This window comes from Prionailurus viverrinus, chromosome B3 (assembly GCF_022837055.1).
Source record: "Prionailurus viverrinus isolate Anna chromosome B3, UM_Priviv_1.0, whole genome shotgun sequence".
Lineage (NCBI taxonomy): Eukaryota > Metazoa > Chordata > Mammalia > Carnivora > Felidae > Prionailurus > Prionailurus viverrinus.
Genome location: NC_062566.1, coordinates 58,582,410 through 58,597,451, shown reverse-complemented (window position 1 = coordinate 58,597,451; position 15,042 = coordinate 58,582,410). Strand labels below are relative to the sequence as shown.

The window sequence follows — 15,042 nt, the reverse complement described above, 5'->3', positions numbered from 1 at the left end:
GTGTTGCTACAGGCCTTCTCCTTTTTGAAGAGGTAGAAAACTGGATTAGAAAACCTTTAAGTTTTTTTGTATGACACCTTAGTGAGGCTGCAGGGATGGCCACTGCTCTCCAAGCTCCGCCATGCCGCCGAAGGACGACAACAAGAAGAAAGACACCGGAAAGTCAGCCAAAAAAGACAAAGACCCAGTGAATCTGGGGGCAGGGCCAAAAAGAAGAGGTGGTCCAAAGGCAAAGTTTGGGACAAGCTCAATAACCTGGTCTTGTTTGACAAAGCGACATATAACAAACTCTGTAAGAAAGTTCCCAACTATAAGCTTATAACTCCAGCTGCTGCCTCTGAGAGACCGAAGATTCGAGGTTCCCTGGCTGAGACTTATTAAGCTGGTTTCAAAGCACAGAGCTCAAGTAATTTACACCAGGAACACCAAGGGTGGAGATGCCCCAGCTGCTGGTGGAGATGCGTGGACAGATCCCACCAACTGTATATTTTGGAAAATAAAACTTCATAGAAAGAAAGAAAGAAAGAAAGAAAGAAAGAAAGAAAGAAAGAAAGAAAGAAAGAAGAGGAAGGAAGGAAGGAAGGAAGGAAGGAAGGAAGGAAGAGAGAAAACCTTTTCTTCCAGCTATGTAACCATGCTGATAATAATTAGAAAACAAAACTACAAAGCCGGTTTTATTTATGTGTTCAGAAATTACACCACTAAGGGATGCCTGGGTGGCTCAGTCGGTTGAGCGCCTGACTTTGGCTCAGGTCACGATCTCACAGTTCATGGCTTCGAGCCCCACGTCGGGCTCTGTACTGACAGCTCAGAGCCTGGAGCCTGTTTCGGATTCTATGTCTCCCTCTCTCTCTGCCCCTCCCCGACTCTCTCTCTCTCTCTCTCTCTCTCTCAAAAATAAACATTAAAAAGAAATTATACCACTGATAAGAAATTATCTTCCAAACCCTGAACTTAGTATTGACAATAAATAACAAAATTTTCTCATAGAGTAACTGATATGTCAGGATCGTCTCCTTATGCTATTTTTGAGCCAAAATAGGTTATAGCACCAGAATGAGACTAAAATACAATATTGGGTGGAAGTTTTCAATCAAAGAGAAAAACAATAGTCTACCTAAACCATTTAAGCTATCAAGAGAGACCGATTGTCAAGCAGCTTGAATTTTGGAATTCAGGCACATAAAACCATTATTTAATTTTCTTGCCAATCTATGGTCTATATCCTTCTACTTTATCAGAAAGTTAATCAGACTGTCTATTGAGCCCATACTATGTGCTACCACTGGACTAGATGCTACAGGAAAAAAGAAAGTATAAAGCACAATCCGTGCCCTTAGAAGTGAGATTTACTTAGATGAAGAGAGAGAGAAGGCCTTCCACGCAGGAGGAACAGCACAAAGAAAGGAGAAATAGGCTATGAGAGAAGGTTAAGGAGACCAATTTCTTACAGCAAGAAACCATCTTGGGTAGATAGGGTAGAGTCAAGCAGAAAAGTTGAAGCGAATAGAAAATGCAAGGGAGAAACAGTAGGTAAGTAACACTACTTGATAAAGTTGTGGTTAGAGAAGCCGGCAGGGTATGGGGAGGAAGGAGAGATGGTGAGTTTCTATTGGAACTTGTGTATTTCCCATTGCAATGGGTTAAACCCTGTCCCCCTAAAAAGATATGTCCAAGTCCTAACCCCAGCTCTTTCTGGCTATTAATGTGACCTTATTTAGAAACACGATCTTTGCAGATATGGTCAAGATAAGATGAGGCCATACTGGATTAGAGTGGGCCTCAAATCCAATGACTAGCATCCTTTTTAGGAGAGGACACACACACAGAACAGACACAGGGAGGAAGGCCATAGGAAGACAGAAGCAGAATCTGGAGCAGTGTGGCTACAAACCAGGAAATACCAGTGATGTGGGAGCCATCACAAGGCAGGACAGAGGCACGGACGAGGTGCCTCCAGGGCCTCCAGAAGGAACTGACCCAGTGGACACCTCGATTTGAGACTTCTGGTTTCCTGAACTGTGAGAGAAGAAACTTCTGTTATTTTAAACCACTCAGTTTGGGCTAATCTGTTACAGCAGCCCTAAGAAACTCATGCAGGGCACCTGGGTGGCTGTCGGTTAAGTATCCAACTTAGGCTCAGGTCATGATCTCCCGGTTTGTGAGTTCGAGCCCCGCGTCAGGCTCTGTGCTGACAGCTCAGAGCCTGGAGCCTGCTTCAGATTCTGTGTCTCCCTCTCTCTCTGCCCCTCTCCCGCTCATACTCACTCTCTCTCTCTCTCTCTCAAAAATAAATAAACATTAAAAAAATTAAAAAAAAAAAAGAAACTAACGCAGCCATGTTCTGTACAGGAACTGTGTGAAAACGGAAAAAATCAGACGTGACATTTCATTATTCCCTGATTCATTTATTACAAGTACCATTTTATGCCTTCTTTTGAGGTGGCTCACAGGCCTCAAATTATATTCATTACACTGACAATTTGGAGTATCAAGAATATTGATCCCTCTCTGTCTCTCTTACTTCTCTCATCAGCCCATTCTCATATAACTGAAACACACATTAAATTCACAGAGCTGTGAATTACAAGCTTTGATACTAGGTGAAAACCAATACAGATATAATGACCAGTTAGGCCAAGCTTTCCACCGCCTGTAGTAATTTCCTATTAGTTTGTTTTTTAATTCAAAGAATTACTTTTAAAAAACAAAACGCTGTTTTCCCCTCTACCTTTCACTTTCATACATACATTTTCAAGGCAGTTTTCAAAAACAAGAGCATTAGGCTAGATGTTCACACATACAAATTCTGTCTCACAATAAACACACACCACTCAATAAAAGTTTATTTTCCTTTTTTTTTTTTTTAAACAGATAATGGAGGTGGCTGAGCACTTAATTATATGGTATGGACAATGGATATGTTAAAGCAAAGACCAAAACCATTAACAATATTTGCCAGTCATTGTGCTATGTGCTTTGCATATATTAACCCATATCCTCCTACCATCAGGATATAGATAAATAAGAAAACTGAAGCTCAATTACATTATTTATCCTTCACTCTATTTTGGTTATCAAACGCTTCAAAAACCACTATTAAAAATGTACAAATAAAATTCTATAACACCCTTCCCAAGAAACTATCCCATGGAAATAGCGAGTTGGACAAAGATTTTTTTTTTAATTAAAAGATCTTTATCACAGCACTACTTATCATGGTTTTAACAAAGAAACACCACAAATGTCCAAAAATATAAGAATGACTAAATGATTGGGGTGCCTGGGTGGCTCAGTGGGTTAAGCATCCAACTCTTGATTTCAGCTCTCGTCACGATGTTACGGTTCCTAAGTTCAAGCCCCACTTTGGGCTTTGGGCTGACAGCACAGAGCCTGCTTAGGATTCTCTCTCTCTCTCTCTCTCTCTCTCTCTCTCCCTCTCCCTCTCCCTCTCCCTCTCCCTCTCCCTCTCCCTCTCCCTCTCCCTCTCCCTCTTCCTCTCCCTCTTCCTCTTCCTCTCCCTCTCCCTCACTCTCTGCCCCTCCCGAGAGAGCATGTGCATGCTCTCTCTCAATAAATAAGTAAACTTAAAAAAAAATTTAGAAAATGATTAAATAATTAAATAATTTCATGAACATAAATATTAAATGGGGCTTTCAAAGAATGTCTACTGATAAGAAAGTGCTCATATGTTATATGAACATTCATTCTTCATAACTTTCTAGGCTTTCAAAATTCTTTACTATTTTACAATGAGAAAACAATTATTTTAAAAATAATAAAAGCTAGCCCAAAGACAAAATGCTAGCGAGTGGCTGAATGAGGGCTTACACTCAGAAATATGTGATTCTAGGGGTGCCTGGGTGGCTCAGCTGGTTGAGCACTTCGGCTCAGGTCATGAACTCACATAGGGCCCCACCGCTGGCAGCACGGAGCCTCCTTGGGATTCTCTCTCCCTCTCTCTCTGCCCCTTCTGTTCTCTCTCTCTCTCTCTCTCTCTCTCTCTCTCTCTCTCTCTCTCATAATAAATAAATAAACTTAAAAAATTAAACATAAATAAAATAAAAGGAACTATCTGATTCTAAAGCCCTGTGGCCCACTAACTGTTACTAATCTTATCTAAAATCCTATTTTTATCCCAGGAACATTATTTTCAGAAGAGAAATAATTTGGCACGGGCAAGTACTATTTCACAAAATAGACTATTATGACTATAGCTGTGGGTTCTTGGTTTTGTGGCATAACCTACCAGACACACAGTTCAGTTCAAATAAATGTATTATGCTGAAAGGCGACATACACCGAAAAAGTCATTACCCAGAGACAGACTGACTGGGAAATCAGGGAAGAGAATGGAGACCAGAGCTCCAACTCAGCCATTTCAGCTAGAAAGTAATTCATCCACAGTTCCACCTCCCTGGAGAAAAGGAAATTATATGAGTACATGCTATATCCTTAATGAAGCTGACAATTCCCATTCTCTTTTGCATGCCTTTCTCTATAGTCACAGGAACATAGGACACAATGTGACCCAGCAGGCACAAAACTTCACCATAAAAAACAATTCCTTAAGAAAAGCAAAGGTTATTTCCCACATTGAATTTTAAATATTTCACGTATTTTATATTTCCTCCACACACATTTACAGAATACCTATTATGTTCAAAGGATTAAGACTTATCTCTGAAACACACACATTAAGATCATTTGGCAAATAAGGTTTCAAATCTATTGCCCTTCAATCTCCACCTTTCACCATCCCTTCGTATATCTGCAAGTGTCATAGCAACGACACATCTGGTGGCAAATTGCATTTGTTGCCTGAGAGATCATAACCACAGCTATGGGACATATTTTTAAATTTTATTAAAAATTTTTATCTGATGTGAGTCTAGTTTCTTTTGGACTTCACTTATTTCAAGTCCTGAGCCTCTCTAGTTTGAATAATCAGCTAATAATCCATCAAGTCCTCAGTGTTTGCATCTTTTCAGGCAGCTCTCCATCTGTATTCCCTGCTACTGTCAAGTAACCCCAATTAGTTTAGTGATTTACAAGAGCCTCCTCTCTAAGCCAGCAAGTGACCTTGTCTGTTACTCTGCACCCACAGGCAGGCAATGCAAGACGCCGTCAAGGTTCTGAAGTATCATCTGAAAACCTCACCGTTCACACTGTGTCTGTGGACCACATTAGTGAAAATATTCTCATCTGATAAAACTTGCCATTTTTATTTTATTGCTTCATTCCCATGAAGCTATGTCAATGAACATTGTACAGGTCAGCTGGAATAATTCACACAATGATAAACTAATTAAAAATATTTTACCTCAGGGTGCCTGGGTGGCTCAGTTGGTTGAGCCTCCGACTCTTGATTTTGGCTGAGGTCATGATCTCACGGTTCGTGAAATCAAGCCCCGCATGGGTCTCTGTGCTGATAGCATGGAGCCTACTTGGGATTCTCTCTTTCCCTCTCTCTCTGCCTCTCCCCCATGCACATGCTCTCTCTCTCTCTCTCTCTCTCTCTCTCTCTCTCTCTCTCTTTCTCTCTCTTTCTCTCAAAAATAAATAAATAAACTTAAACAAAAGAAAATAAAAGTATCTTCCCTCTTCATTTAGAGAGTGATGAGTATTAAGTATGCCCTTTTTAAAAAATAAGATTTGTGGGGGCGTCTGGGTGGCTGAGTCGGTTAAGCATCCAACTTTGGCTCAGGTCATGATCTTGCAGTTTGTGGGTTCCAGCCCCGTGTCAGGTTCTGTGCTGACAGCTCAGAGCCTGGAGCCTGCTTCGGATTCTGTGTCTCCCTGTCTCTATGCCCCTCACCTGCTCATATTCTGTCTCTCTCTCTCTCTCTCTCTTCCTCAAAAACAAATAAATGTAAAAAAAAAAAATTTAGGGGCGCCTGGGTGGCGCAGTCGGTTAAGCGTCCGACTTCAGCCAGGTCACGATCTCGCGGTCCGTGAGTTCGAGCCCCGCGTCGGGCTCTGGGCTGATGGCTCAGAGCCTGGAGCCTGTTTCCGATTCTGTGTCTCCCTCTCTCTCTGCCCCTCATTAAAAAAAAAAAATTTAATAAGATTTATGGTGACTTTGCCAAGTGACTTTGTATCCTTAAAATCCTTCAATACGGGGCGCCTGGGTGGCGCAGTCGGTTAAGCGTCCGACTTCAGCCAGGTCACAATCTCGCGGTCCGTGAGTTCGAGCCCCACGTCGGGCTCTGGGCTGATGGCTCAGAGCCTGGAGCCTGTTTCCGATTCTGGGTCTCCCTCTCTCTCTGCCCTTCCCCCGTTCATGCTCTGTCTCTCTCTGTCCCAAAAATAAATAAACGTTGAAAAAAAAAATTAAAAAAAAAAAAAAAAAGAAAAAAATCCTTCAATACAACTGACCACCATCATGTCAGGTTAATACCTCCTTCCAATAATTCTACAGTTATAGCTGCAGCCTAAAGGGGGAAAAGCACCAATACACCTCATTTCAATCATTCTTGAATTATACAAATAACATATAAATAGAGATATTAACTTAAGTTTTTTTTTTAATTTCTTTAATGTTTATTTATTCTTGAGAGAGATTGAGACACAGCATGAGTGGGGAAGGAGCAGAGAGAGAGAGGGAGACACAGAATCTGAAGCAGGCTCCACGCTCTCAGCTGTCGGCACAGAGCTCGACACGGGGCTCAAACTCACGAACCTCAAAACCATGACCTGAGCCGAAGTCGGACGCTTAACTGACTGAGCCACCCAGGCGCCCCTTAACTTAAGTTTCTAAGGAGAGAAAGAGAGAGAGAGAGAGAGAGACAGAGTGAGAGTGAAAGGAATATCTGAAGAATGAGGGAAATTAGCCAGGTACTAAGGCAGGGAAGAGCTTTTATGGACAAATAAACAACAAAAGCAAAGGGAAGGAGACTGGAAACAAAATAATGTGCCCTGGGAACAACAAGTAGACTGGAATTCCTGGAGTATAAGATGAGTGGGCTGGTGAAGGAAATAGAAACCAAGTTGTGAAATGTCACTATAAGGAGCTAGAAGGATTGGGGAGCCATGGAAGGGTTTCTAAGAGGAGAGTGACATGAGCAGAGTCGCTGGTTGAGGAATAATCAGGAGCGACTAAAATGGAAGAATGAAATATAAGGCTATTCTCCCAAGAAGTCTGTGACCAGAAGAAGGAAGAAAGGCACTATAAGGTGAAAGATACAAGAAGGATGGGGCAAAGGAGCCAGTGGGAGTAAGAGACTGAAAATAAAGGAACGAGGGAGATAACTGTTGGAGTATACAGATGCTGATGAGTTTCTAAGTGTTGAAATAAGAGACCTCCACCAGAGATCTCCTTCCTGCTCTAGCGGAGCACTCAAATCTAGATCTGTTACCGAGAACACCAAGTCTTCTAGTTCCTGCCTACACAGCGTGAATAGTTTGAGGACCGACAGCACCTAGTAGTTTCTTAGAAAGGCAGAATCTCAGGCCCTATCCCAGACCTCCTGAATCAGAACCTGCAATGTAACAAGACCCCTAGCCGATTCACTCACACATTAAAGTCTGAGAAGCACTATTCCAGACCAACTCTGGAGAACTTTTTGTTTTTTTTTTTTTTTTTTTCAACATTTATTTATTTTTGGGACAGAGAGAGACAGAGCATGAACGGGGGAGGGGCAGAGAGAGAGGGAGACACAGAATCGGAAACAGGCTCCAGGCTCTGAGCCATCAGCCCAGAGCCTGACGCGGGGCTCGAACTCACAGACTGCGAGATCGTGACCTGGCTGAAGTCGGATGCTTAACCGACTGCGCCACCCAGGCGCCCCTCAACTCTGGAGAATTTTAAGGAATTATGGAGAAGAGGAAAGGAACCAGAAGACTGGAGACATGGAAAAGAAGAAGAAGAAAAATACAGCAAAACTCATCTTGGCCAACCTGACATAGAATTAATTATTGACGGGAAGGCCAGAAGTAATCACTGGGAGCCAGCCCAGATGCACTAAGAATCAGTCATACCAGAATCTCCTTATTTTCTTATATCAGTCAGCCTACGAGATACAGTAGACATGATATACCTGGCTTTCAGTAAAATATCTGAGAGGGTATCTCCAAATGTTTTTGTAAGCAAGATAAAGAAATATAACCTGAGAGTTCTAGTTAATAACTTGTTAACAATTATTCCAAAAGGGTTTTTGAATAGTAAATTCAAACTAACCTCAATGACCAGATCACTAGTCACAAGATCTCCAACCTTTTCTCCCTATACCATTCAATAATTTTTTTGCGAATTTAGATGAATGATGAATTTAAAAAGATGATAAAACCAAAGTACTAAGCTGGGCTCCTAAACTGAATCAAAACAGGAATGATGAAAAAGAAGCATAACAGCAGTACATGAAATAAAAGCTTGGGAGTTTCAGTAGATGTTCAATTCAATATAAGTCGACATACTGACGTTAACATGAAGTTAACAGCATACGTGAGTTCAATTCAACCTATATGCCAAACTCCCCAACAGCGCAAGACTCATGGTAAGATTATAAAGAGGCAGGGGCACCTGTGTGGCTCAGTTGGTTAAGTGTCCGACTTTAGCTCAGAGCATGATCTCACCGTTTGTGAGTTCGAGCCCCGCAGCGGGCTCTGTGCTGACAGCTCAAAGCCTGGAGCCTGCTTCCAAGTCTGTGTCTCACTCTCTCTCTTGCTCTCTCTCTCTCTCTCAAAAATAAAGATTAAAAAAAAAAAAAAAGGTTACAAAGGGGCAGCTAAACTAGACTTTTGCATTCTATATCTTGAGACAGTACACAAAGATCCCACAGTCAAAATTAAAGATACCTAATATTAACAATAAAAAGGCCTAAGAAGCACACCAAATTGCAGTGGAGTAGACTTTTAAAGCTGCCCACAACTGCTCCCCCCCCCCCCCCCCCCCCCCCCTCCCCCCCCCCCCCCCCCCCCCCCCCCCCCCCCCCCTTTTTGTTCTTTCTAACAAGAGATTTGCACACCACAATACTCTCCAAAGCCAAATGGCCCTGAATTGGTTCCTTCTGGTCACTCACTTGCCCCTCTGTTCTCCTTGGTGCCAGGCTAAAAATGACCCGTAACTATATCATGTGAACTCCCATATCTAAACTGCCTGTGGCTCTTTTGATAAAGACTTAGTTTCCCAGTTTGGGACTCTTGCTGCACATATACTGGATATTTGGAGGACACGCTTAGGCTTAAAACATTTCAGGGACACTGGAAAGTCCACAGTGGTGGCATGTGGGTGGAATTTCAAGACCTCAATTATAGAGGCATCAAGAAGTCCCAGAAGGGGGAGCCTGGGTGGCTCAGTTGGTGAAGCATCCAACTTTGGCTCAGGTCATAATCTCCAGGTCCATGGGTTCTAGCCCCATGGTTGGACTCTCTGCTGACCCCTCGGAGACGGGTACCTGCTTTGGATTCTGTCTCTACCCCTCCCCCGCTCACACTCTGTCCCTCTCTCATAAATAAATATTTAAAATTTTAAAAAAAAAAAAAAGTCCCAGAAGAAGGTAGAGCACAGCACGACCAAAATGGCTGATGGCAAAGCAGCCCAAGACACTAGGGGTGAGTATATGACGAATCCCCATGAGATGGTGCAAATTGTCTACATTTTTGGTTTCAATTTCAGTGGAAATTCTGAAAAAATGTCTTGAGTCTGCATAGAATAATTAGGATGACTTTGTGTTTGCCAATTTACGTGGCTTCAGACAGTTCTCTCATGTTTCTTTTCGACCGTCAAGTATTCCAGCTGAACCTCATAATGAAACATTAAGTGGAGAGGCAGAGAACACATACGTACAAGGGAGGAGTCACATAACCCTCCACAGCTTTTACAAAAGGGTCTGTCTCAAAAGGCAACTGTCAGAAACCCCCCCTCTTGCCTTTTAAAATAAATAATTCTGTTATTACCTATAGGATATATATTGAGATAGAGATGGTCAGCAGGGGAGGAATTAGGAGATCACATTACCTCATTCATAAAACTTTAAGGTAACTTCCTTTTTCTAAGTCCGATTTGAGAAGAGGCTCGGCCTATTCATAATTAGGGTATGTATTCTCTGCACGGTACCTTCAGACCTTAAGCAACACTTGCCATTAAAAGATGGGTGGGTAGAACTGGTACCAAGAACACCAAAATTAAATTCCTACTCCCCCCCAACAACTTTCTTTGCAAGAGTAAGTCTGAAGGCAACGTTATTACTCCCTTAGAAGTTGGGGTGGGGTGGGGGGAATGTCTTCTAATGGTTCAAGCACTTACCTTAAATAACTAGTCGTCTCCCTTCTATAACCTGGGAGTGTGCATGATGCCCACCTGTCATCTCCACAGACTAAGAAGTCAGCCAGGCATCCCTCAGATCAATGTGTGTGAAACACCAGCATCAAAATCACAGAAAGTGTTCATTAAAAATAGAGACACTCAGGACTTTAAGATACAAAACAGATGAACCTAGGGGAAGGGAAGCAAAATAATATAGAAACACGGAGGGGGGGGGCGCCTGGGTGGTGCAGTCGGTTAAGCGTCCGACTTCAGCCAGGTCACGATCTCGCGGTCCGTGAGTTCGAGCCCCGCGTCAGGCTCTGGGCTGATGGCTTGGAGCCTGGAGCCTGTTTCCGATGCTGTGTCTCCCTCTCTCTCTGCCCCTCCCCCATTCATGCTCTGTTTCTCTCTGTCCCAAAAATAAATAAAAAACGTTGAAAAAAAATTAAAAAAAAAAAAAAGAAACACGGAGGGGGACAAAACATAAGAGACTCTTAAATATGGAGAAAAAACAGAGGGTTACCGGAGGGGATGTGGGAGGGGGTATGGGCTAAATGGGTAAGGGGCACTAAGGAATCTACTCCTGAAATCATTGTTGCACTATATGCTAACTAACTTGGATGTAAATTTAAAAAATAAATTAAATAGGGGAGCTTGGGTGGCTCAGTTGGCTGAGCATCCAACTTTGGCTCATGTCATGATCTCACAGTGAGTGAGTTCAAGCCCCGCATCGGGCTCCGTGCTGGCAGCTCAGAGCGTGGAGCCTGATTCAGATTCTGTGTCTCCCTCTCTCTCTGCCTCTCCCCCACTTGTGCTTGCTCTTTCTCTTTCTCTCTCTCTCTCAAAAATAAATAAACTTTTTAAAAAATTAAATAAAAAATTAATTAAAATTTAAAATAAATAAATAAATAAATAAATAAATAAATAAATAAATAAATAAATAAATAAAAATATAGACACCAAGACTCCATGTCTAACCCACCAAACGAAACTTCTGATGGTGGAACTCAGGAATCTGCATTCTTAAATTTATTTTTTAAAGGTTTATTCATTTTTTTCAGAGACAGAGAGAGACAGAGTGTGGGAGGGAGAAGGAGCAGAAAAAGAAGGAGACACAATCTGAAGCCGGCTGCTGTCTCCGATCTATCAGCACGGAGCCCGACGTGGGACTCGAACTCACAGGCTGTGAGATCATGACCTGAGCTGAAGTCAGCCGCCCAACCGACTGAGTCACCCAGTAGCCCCAGGAATCTGCATTTTTAACAAGTGATCTTTATGCACAGGAGGTTTAAGAATCTCTGCCTCACAATTACAACCACAAAGAGAGGCAGTAAACCCATCACCGAACAGCAGGGCCAGGTTAGAAGCTACCCTTTCTAAACACCTGATGTGATCCTCACTAGCTAGAGCCCACTGACTTGCTACTAACCAGAAAAATGATTTGGTGCTCTTCAGAGAAAAGTCCCATGTACTCTTAAGAATAACAGCATCCCACAGAGAAACAGGCAGTTAACTCTCTAGCCCCTAATCCTGACCTTCACATGGGCTTCATTTTAGGGCTTCTGATAATTTGTACAATCATTGCTGCTAAAGATTTGCAGCCTTGGGAGAAGGCCACAGAAACAACGGGACAAATACAATAGGTGCTATTCTCATCAGTGAGAAGGTCTGAAAACCAAAATTTGATTATTTTGTCTCTGCTTGAGTCTCGCTTGAACTCTGTGTTCCTGGAAATTAAATTCACACTTAGGTGGACTTCAGAGAGTTATTCTTTCCTTTCCATTTAGCAGCCGTGGGAAGTGTTTCTTGCCCTAAGAAACTGCCCAGGAAGCCCCAACAAAACGTAGCTGTAATTAAAGGTGCAAATGAGCACACAGGGATACCCAGGGAACCAAGGAGTAAATATCTCAGACCCTCTAACACAAAGCAGAGATGTCCTCAAACATTCTCGCTCAGAAAATACAAAATCACTATTAATACAAGGCATTCGCTCAATTACTTTATTTGGAACAAGTAATAAGTTACTTGATTCAGAATTTTGTTTGGCAAAGGCACAATGACCTGAAATTACCTCAGTCAATGTTACTTTGGACTTCCTATAAGAGTCATCTGATGGAATAATTGAGAAAGAAGGCAACAGTTATCATTCACCATTCCTGCCCTAAAGAAACCAACTACTGGCCTTGTGGCTTAGGGTGAAATTTCAGGGGCCATGTCATGCAGGAGTTGGGGGGTTAGGGGGGAAGCACAGTGTCTCGTTCACAGAGCTTAGAAGTCATGGTGATGGGCCCTGAAAAACTGGATGAGAAGATTCCAAAATGTTTCTCCAACAAAAACAGTTGCAGATGTCAAAGAGGTATGAGCAAAACTGCTTCATAATTTTTAAGTAGAAAAAAAGTATTTCTAAATTAACATACTATTTAGCCACTGGAATTGGGAAATTTTTACCAAGGCATCAAGATACCATAAATATCAGAGTAAGGTATCAGAATAAGATGCAAATTTTTCAAAGTTATGGTTCAATGGTTACAACACTTGAACTATCACCTGCCTGGAGGATATACAAGAATAGACAGAGAGCTATGGGTGGGCACCGAGTCCTACCCACCAAGAAGAGAAGGGAGGGCGTTGCCCATCTTTCCTCAAGCCTAGTGAGTAAGGGGGGGTTCAGCAAGCCCATGCAGACAGCTTTGATGTGTGCCCTCTGCAATCGGGGCTTATAGTGAATTATGACTAGTTCCTCTCTGAGAAACTTAAAGGGCCAGAGATGGGCCGATGAGTACTCAAAGAAGAAGCTACAGGGGGCAGCCTGCACTCTCAGAATTCATCATATGTGTTCCCTTGTACCAGGTGAGGGCCAAGGAGTGAAAGCAATGGCCTGGGGTCACGCCAGTTGTCCAAGAGGGCCACCTGCAGGGGCAAACAGCCCTCAACAGAGAGAAGCTGGAGGTCCAGCAGCATTCAAAGGACCAAGGACAGAGTAAGCTACCAACTATGAATATGGGAAGGCATCACCACTATCAAGGGACAAGTGACAGTCCAGAGAGTATGAACCCACTTACACCAGGATGCATCTTTATGGCTTCTTTCTGGCCCTCCTACATCTCCGTATTCCACCCCTGCATCAACCAAGCCCTACCTCAGCACCAATCCTGGAGGGCCAAGAAACCTTGGCCAGAAGCTCAAGATGGAAAAGGAAGCCAACCAGACTCTCTTGTCCAACTTCAAGCTTCTCTCAGGCAACAGGCCTGGACTGGGGATTGTGAGGAGGGGACAAGTTTTCATTTTCTATGAAGTTTGGAGCTTTGCCTCTTTCATCGGACTGCACATCTTATGTACTAAATCGAAAGTGTTTCGTGACTTAAGAACAGAAAAGTTGTGGAGTGGCCCATATGCTTTGATTCCAGAGGGTCATGTAAAGAGAATTGAAATAAAAAGGAACAATAAACCATAGATACAGACAACAATTTGGATGAATCTCCAGGGAAGTAATACTGGATAAAAATGCCAATCCCCAAAGTGTTATATTATTCCATTTATGTAAAGCTCTTGAAATGACAAATTTATAGAAATGGAGATTATATAACTCTTGGTTGCCAAGAGTTAAGAAAAGGGTAGGAGCCAGAGGAAAGTGGATATGGTTATGACAAGGTAACAAAAAGAACCCTTGCAGTGATGTATCTGGATTACGTCAATATCCTGGTTGTGATACTGTACCAGCATACACACATACCACACGTGTACTATTGTGGGAAACCAGGTAGAGGATACACGGCACGCCTGTATTATCTTCTAAAACCGCACATGAATCTACGATTAGCTTAAAATAAAAAATTAAAGTTTTGAAAAGGTGCTGAAAGCTGTGTATGCACAAGTGGATGGAACAAGTGATGACCAGCCTGCATTGCATCGATTCACATTCTATCAGCTGAAGATGCTCTGACTCTTTTGTAAAACCCGCTGCATTCAATGTTGTGCAACAATCGGGGTTTTCAACCTACTATCAGTCCACTGCTTTCGTGTAGTAGTTTACTAGGGCTGCCAGAACAAAGGACCAGAAACAAGATGGCTTAAAGCCACAGAAATGTCTTATCTTGCAGTTAGATAAAATAGAAGTCTGAAATCCAGGTGTTGGCAGGGCCGTGCTCCCTCTGACACCTGTAGGGGATCCCTCCTTGCCTCTTCCCCACTTCTAGAGGCTCTTCAGTGTTCCCTGGCTTCACAGCCATGAAACTCCAAACTCTGCCTTCATCACATAGTGTTCTCCAGCACATAGTGTGTCTCTGCCTTTTTGTGGTCTTTATAAGGACACTAGTTGTGTTGGATTAAGGATCCACCCTACTCCATTATGACCTCATCTTAAGCAATGACATCCACAACAGCCCTATTTCCAAATAAATATGGTCACCTTCTGAGGTACCAGAGGTTAGGACTTTCACATATCTTTCTCTCTCTCTCTCTTTGGTGGGGAGGGCACATAATTCAACCCATAACACTTGGCTGAGTGAAAATATCCTATTCGTTGTTTTCAGACTTCTTGAACACTCCCATCCGTCCACTGAGCTTCCCGGATAGACAGGAGGAGGGAGTATTTCCAGAATAGTTGGTAGAAACTCACGGGCACCACTCTGATCTCACACAGCTAGGAGCCATCTGTCTTAGTATAAACAGTCAAACGCCACCTGTAGCTCCCTGATGACAACACTATCTCTCAGCCACTCTCCCATAGGCTGGGTCATGCCCAAGCTGCTTCAAGCAATAATTTTGACTTTGTCTCGGATCCAAAAGCTTTTAAA

The 15,042-nt window shown here is 42.7% G+C and overlaps 1 protein-coding gene and 1 pseudogene across 2 annotated transcripts in view; one reads left to right on the top strand and one right to left on the bottom strand.

The window, feature by feature from the left end:
• Positions 1–15,042, bottom strand: part of GPR176 (G protein-coupled receptor 176) — a 124,066-nt gene that overhangs the window by 95,738 nt on the left and 13,286 nt on the right. The window lies entirely within an intron of this gene.
• LOC125167458 (40S ribosomal protein S25-like) lies at positions 110–13,230 on the top strand (annotated as a pseudogene).